The sequence below is a fragment of the Pongo abelii genome, chromosome 13, assembly GCF_028885655.2.
Source record: "Pongo abelii isolate AG06213 chromosome 13, NHGRI_mPonAbe1-v2.0_pri, whole genome shotgun sequence".
NCBI classification, from domain to species: domain Eukaryota; kingdom Metazoa; phylum Chordata; class Mammalia; order Primates; family Hominidae; genus Pongo; species Pongo abelii.
In genome coordinates, this window is record NC_071998.2 from 121,885,841 (window position 1) to 121,891,840 (window position 6,000).

The following is a 6,000-nucleotide window of genomic DNA, read 5'->3' on the forward strand; positions in this document are numbered from 1 at the left end:
CAACATGGCAAAACCCCATCTCTACTAAAAATACAAAATTATCCGGGCACTGTGGCACACGCCTGCAATCCCAGCATCTCGGGAGGCTGAGCCAGGAGAATCGCTTGAACCTGAGAGGCAAAGGCTGCAGTGAGCTGAGACTGTGCCACTGCACTCCAGCCTGGGTGACAGAGCAAGACTCGGTCTCAAGAAAAAAAAAAGGAAAGAAAACATCCTTCTCTTTCACTGAAGCATGAAGTGGACCGTGGCTAGTGGGAGGGGGCATCTCTGCGAGGCATGTTTATGAAAAGGCAGTGCAGGCCTGGGCCTGTCCTCAGCACTGGCCCTTGTCAAGGCCTGTTTCCTCGAGCCTGGAGTCCTTTGGGAGCTGTGGGAATCAAAAGGGAAATGGTACACCTGTACATTTACTCATCCTTTTAATTTAGGCAAGGATTCTTCAAGAGATGACAACAAATTTGGGCTTTTTCTTTTTTCTTTTTTAAGATGGAGTCTTGCTCTGTCACCCAGGCTGGAGTGCAGTGGCACGATCTCGGCTCACTGCAAACTCCACCTCCCGGGTTCAAGCAATTCTTCTGCCTTAGCCTCCCAAGTAGCTGGGATTACAGGCATGTGCCACCACGGCTGGCTAATTTTTGTGTTTTTAGTAGAGACGGGGGTTTCTCCGTGTTGGTCAGGCTGGTCTCGAACTCCTGACTCCATCTTAAAAAAAAAAAAGAAATCCCATAACCTCTGGATAACAAATAGAGACTGTGGCCTGTGTTTGGACAGTCACTGTTCTAGAACTATTAGCATGGCCTTCTCTTTCCTAACTACCAATGAGGCCCCCAGCCCCAATGAATTCAGGGCAATAGGCATTTCTTGTACCACTGCCACCCCAGTCACCCCAGTCTATTTTATTTTTCTTTTTTCTTTTTTGAGACAAGGTCTTGGTCTGTCACCCAGGCTGGAGTGCAGTGACACAATCATGGCTCACTGCTCAACCTCCCAGCCCCAAGTGATCCTTCCACCTCAGCCTTCCCAGTGGCTGAGACTACAGGCATGCACCACTGCACCTGGTAATTTTTTTTTTTTTTTTTTACCGAGTTTCACTCTTGTTGCCCAGGCTGGAGTTCAATGGCGTGACTTTGGCTCACCACAACCTCCACTTCCCGGGTTCAAGCGATTCTCCTGCCTCAGCCTCCCAAGTAGCTGGGATTACAGGCATGCACCACCACGCCAGGCTAATTTTGTATTTTTAGTAGAAACAGGGTTTCACCATGTTGGTCAGGCTGGTCTCAAACTCCTAACCTCAGGTGATCCGCCTGCCTCGACCTCCCAAAGTGCTGGGATTACAGGCATGAGCCACCATGTCCGGCCTAATTTTTTAAATGTTTTGTAGAGATGAGGTTTCATTGTGTTGCTCAGTCTGGTCTGGAACTCCTGGGTTCAAAGGATCCTCCCACCTCAGCCTCCCAAAATGCTGGGATTACAGGCATGTGCCACTGCACCCAGCTTGCCCCAGCCTATTTTTATCTGCTAACTCTTGTTGTTTTCCAGTAGTAGACTCCTACAGCGGGCTTCTTTATGGCTTGCTTGTTGTCTTGTATCCTTTGCAGCTCGCCCCTGGGTTTCACTTGCAGTCCTCTTCTGAGCTATCTTTTTCCTGATAGCATCTCCCCTGCTGGGGGATGGATTATTGAAGGCAAGGGCCGTTTCTAGGCCCTGGCCTTAATAATCATCTAATTCATCTACAGGAAGGGCCTTTGTTGGATGAATGGAAGTTTAGTGCAACAATCCCTAAGTAGTCATTTTTTTTTTTTTTTTTGAGACAGAGTCTCGCTCTGTCACCCAGGCTGGAGTGCCATGGCACAATCTCGTCTCACTGCAACCTCCGCCTCCTGGATTCAATCTATTCTCCTGCCTTAGCATCCTGAGTAGCTGGGATTACAGGCATGTGCCACTATGCCTGGCTAATTTTTGTATTTTTAATATAGACGGGGTTTCACCATGTTGGTCAGGCTGGTCTCAGACTCCTGACCTCGTGACCCACCCGCATTTTTTTTTTTGTTGTTGAGACAGAATTTCACTCTTGTTGTCCAGGCTGGAGTACAGTGGTGCGATCTCAGCTCACAGCAACCTCTGCCTCCTGGGTTCAAGCAATTCTCCTGCCTCAGCCTCCCAAGTAGCTGGGACTACAGGCATGAACCACCATGCCCATCAAATTCTGTTTTTTTGTTTTTTTTTTTTTTTTGAGATGGAATATCGCTCTGTCACTCAGGCTGGAGTGCAGTGGCACGATCTTGGCTCACCGCAGCCTCTGCCTCCCGGGTTCAAGCAATTCTCCTGCCTCAGCTTCCTGAGTAGCTGGGATTACAGGCACATGCCACCACGTCCGACTAATTTTTGTATTTTTAGCAGAGACAGGATTTCACAATGTTGGTCAAGCTGCTCTCGAACTCCTGACCTCAGGTGATCCAGCCACCTCGGCCTTCCAAAGTGCTGGGATTACAGGCGTGAGCCACTGCCCCCAGCTAATTTTGTATTTTTAGTACAGATGGGGTTTTGCCATGTTTGCCAGGCTGGTCTGGAACTCCTGACCTCAGGTGATCCGCCCACCTCAGCCTCCCAAAGTGTTAGGATTACAGGCATGAGCCACCACGCCTGGCCTGCCTGGCCTATTTAGTAGCTTTAAGCCACTCCTAAATGGCTACATCCCAACTTCCATAGGGATACAATCCACATTGTTTTTCATTTTATGATTCCCCTCCCTCACACTTGTTCCCTCCTTTGACATTGCTTTATTCCCCTCTCCAGTTCTCTTCTCTTCCGAAACACCCAAAGCAACAATCAGGGATGGCTAAGGTAGCCAGGCTGGTCTTTTTTTTTTTTTTTTTTTTTTTTGAGACAAGGTCTAGTTGTCGCCCAGTGTATTAGTCTGTTCTCAAGCTACTACTAAAGATACACCCAGGACAGGTGATTTATATATATATGAGGTTTAATGGACTCACAGTTCCAGATGGCTCGGGAGAGCTCACAATCATGGCAGAAGGTGAAGGAGGAGCAAAGTCACGTCTTACATGGTGGCAGGCAAGAGAGTGTGTGCAGGGAAACTGCCCTTTGTAAAACCATCAGATCTCACGAGACTCATTCACTATCACGAGAACAGCCTGGGAAAAACCACCTCCATGATTCAATTACCTCCCACTGGTTCCCTCTCAAGACACTTGGGGATTATAGGAGCTACAGTTCAAGATGAGATTTGGGTGGGGACACAGCCAAACCATATCACCCAGACTGGGGTGCAGTGGTACAGTCATGGTTCACTTGCACCTCAGCCTTCCCTGGCTCAGGTGATCTTTCCACCTCAGCCTCCCAAGTAGCTGAGACTACAGGTGTGCCACCATGCCTGGCTAATTTTTTTTTTCCCCCTTTGTAGAGACAGGGTTTTGCCATGTTGCCCAGGCTGGTCTCAAACTCCTAGGCTCAACTGATCCTCCCACTATGGCCTCCCAAGGTGCTGGGATTATAGGCATGAGCCACCATGCCCAGCCATGGGTGGCCTTTTATGGGTCCTTTTTTAGTTTTAGTTTTTGTTTTTGTTTTTGTTTTGAGACAGAGTTTTGCTCTTGTTGCCCAGTCTGGAGTGCAATGGTGCAATTGTGGCTCACTGCAACCTCCACCTCCCAGGTTCAAGCGATTCTCTTACCTCAGCCTCCTGAGTAGCTGGGATTACAGGCATACACCACCACACCCTGATAATTTTTTTTTTTTTTTTTGTATTTTTAGTAGAGACAGGGTTTCACCATGTTGGCCAGGCTGGTCTCAAACTCCCGATCTCAGGTGATCCGCCTACCTCAGCCTCTCAAAGTGCTGGGATTACAGGCGTGAGCCACCGCACCTGGCTGGGTCTGTTTTTTTCTACTCCTTGCTTGACTAACTCATCCCAATTTTCTCAAGACTTTCCTAGTTTTAGCACTGAAAAGCTCCACACTCCAGGAATCTCTTCACTCCTGAATGGCTGCTTACCCTACCTATTCCCCCAAGCTCCACCAGTCTAATACATCACATGGAAGAGAAACTTTTTTTTTTTTTTTGAGACGGAGTTTCGCTCTTGTCACCCAGGGTGGAGTGCAATGGCGCAATCTTGCCTCACTGCAACCTCCACCTCCTGGGTTCAAGCGATTCAGAAGAGAAACTTCTGTTGGTCCCTGTGGTAGGGCAGAATTCTAAAATGGCCCCCGGGTTCCTGTCCCCTCGTGTACACGCCTTGCATAACCCTCTCACCTAGAGTGTAGGTGAGATCTGTAAATATGATGGGATCTTGTTCCTGTGGTTAGGTTACTAATCAGTTGATTTTTTACTCCATCAAAAGAAAGATTCTTCTGGATGGGCCTGACCTAATCAGGTGAGCCTTTAAGAGAAGGTGAAGTGTCAGAGGGAAGCATTCACTCCTGCTGCTCCTGAACACCCTGCTCCCGTAAATTCTACAGCTGCAAGAAAGGAATTCTGCCAAAAAAACACATAAGCTTGGACCCCAAGCCTCAGATGGAACCTCAGCCCCAGAAACACATTTATTTCAGCCTTGTGAGCCCCAAAGAAGAGAGTCCAGCTACACTCTGGCATGACTTATGACCTACAGAACTGTGAGACAATATACTTGTGTGGTTTTAAGCTGCTAAATTTGTGGTTATTTGTTATGCAACAATAGAAAACTAATATGATATTATTAAAGGGCAGCCTTCCATATAAAAGAAAGCTATGTAACTATGGCTAGTTCCTCAGTGTGCCTGAGCCATTGTGAATAATGCTGACATCTCTCTCTCTCTCTCTCTCTCTCTCTCTCTCTTTCTCTCTCTCTGGGTAGGCCAGGCATGGTGGCTCACATCTGTAATCCCAGCACGTGGGAAGGCCAAGGCAGGAGGCTGAGGTGGAAGGATCACTTAAGTCCAGGAGGTCAGGGCTACAGTGCGCCATGATCACACCACTGTACTCCAGCCTGGGTGACAGAGTGAGACCTGTCTTAAAAAAAATAAATAAATAAGCCAAGCTCAGTGGCTCACACTTGTAATCCCAGCACTTTGGGAGGCCAAAGTGGACAGATTGTTTGAGGCCAGGAGTTTGAGACCAGCTGGACCAACATGGAGAAACCCCGTCCAAAAATTCAAAAATTAGCTGGGAGGATGTGGAGGTACAAACCTGTATTCCCAGCTTCTTGGGAGGCTGAGGCACAAGAAGTATTTGAACCCAGGAGGCAGAGGTTGCAGTGAGCTGAGATCATGCCACTGTACTCCAGCTTGACTAATTCAATACTCTGTCTCAAAATAATAATAATAATTTCTACCAGGATTCTGGATGCGTCACTTGACTTCACTGTGCCTGACTTTCTTTGTTATAAAATGGATCTGATGTTCCCCTACTTCGCCTCACAAAGATGATGGAAAGGACAAGAGGATGAGAGAGAGAGTAATTCTGCACCTCAAAAGGAAAATGAACAAATACGAGTCCAATCCTTTCTCTTTGTGTAACTCCGTCATAGACATGGACTGTTTTGTCTGCTGGGTAAACACTGCATCAACACAGTGCATTTGGAGAGAATGCTTCTGCCCTTCCATTCCAACTTCATGGTTGATGGGGCTCCAAACTTGGCCACTCTTGATTGGTTTAGGGATGATATCTGACCTTTCTAAGCCAATCGGAATCTTGCCTTGGGATTCTAGAACTGAGAGAGCAAAGTCAGTTTCTCTTCAGAGGCTGAAAATGAAGTCATGTAAACTCCTAAGTTCATCTGAGGCTAAGCAGGGCTGTTTGCTCCAATATTCCATCATCCAGGCTGAGGAACAAAAATAGCAGGTTGGCCACAGGAAAGAAGGATGAGGCCAAAAGAGGCACACAAGGACGGGCGCCATGGCTCACGCCTGTAATCCTAGCACTTTGGAAGGCCAAGGCAGGTGGATCACTTGAGGTCAGGAGTTCGAGACCAGCCTGGCCAACATGGTGAAACCCGTGTCTACTAAAAATAGA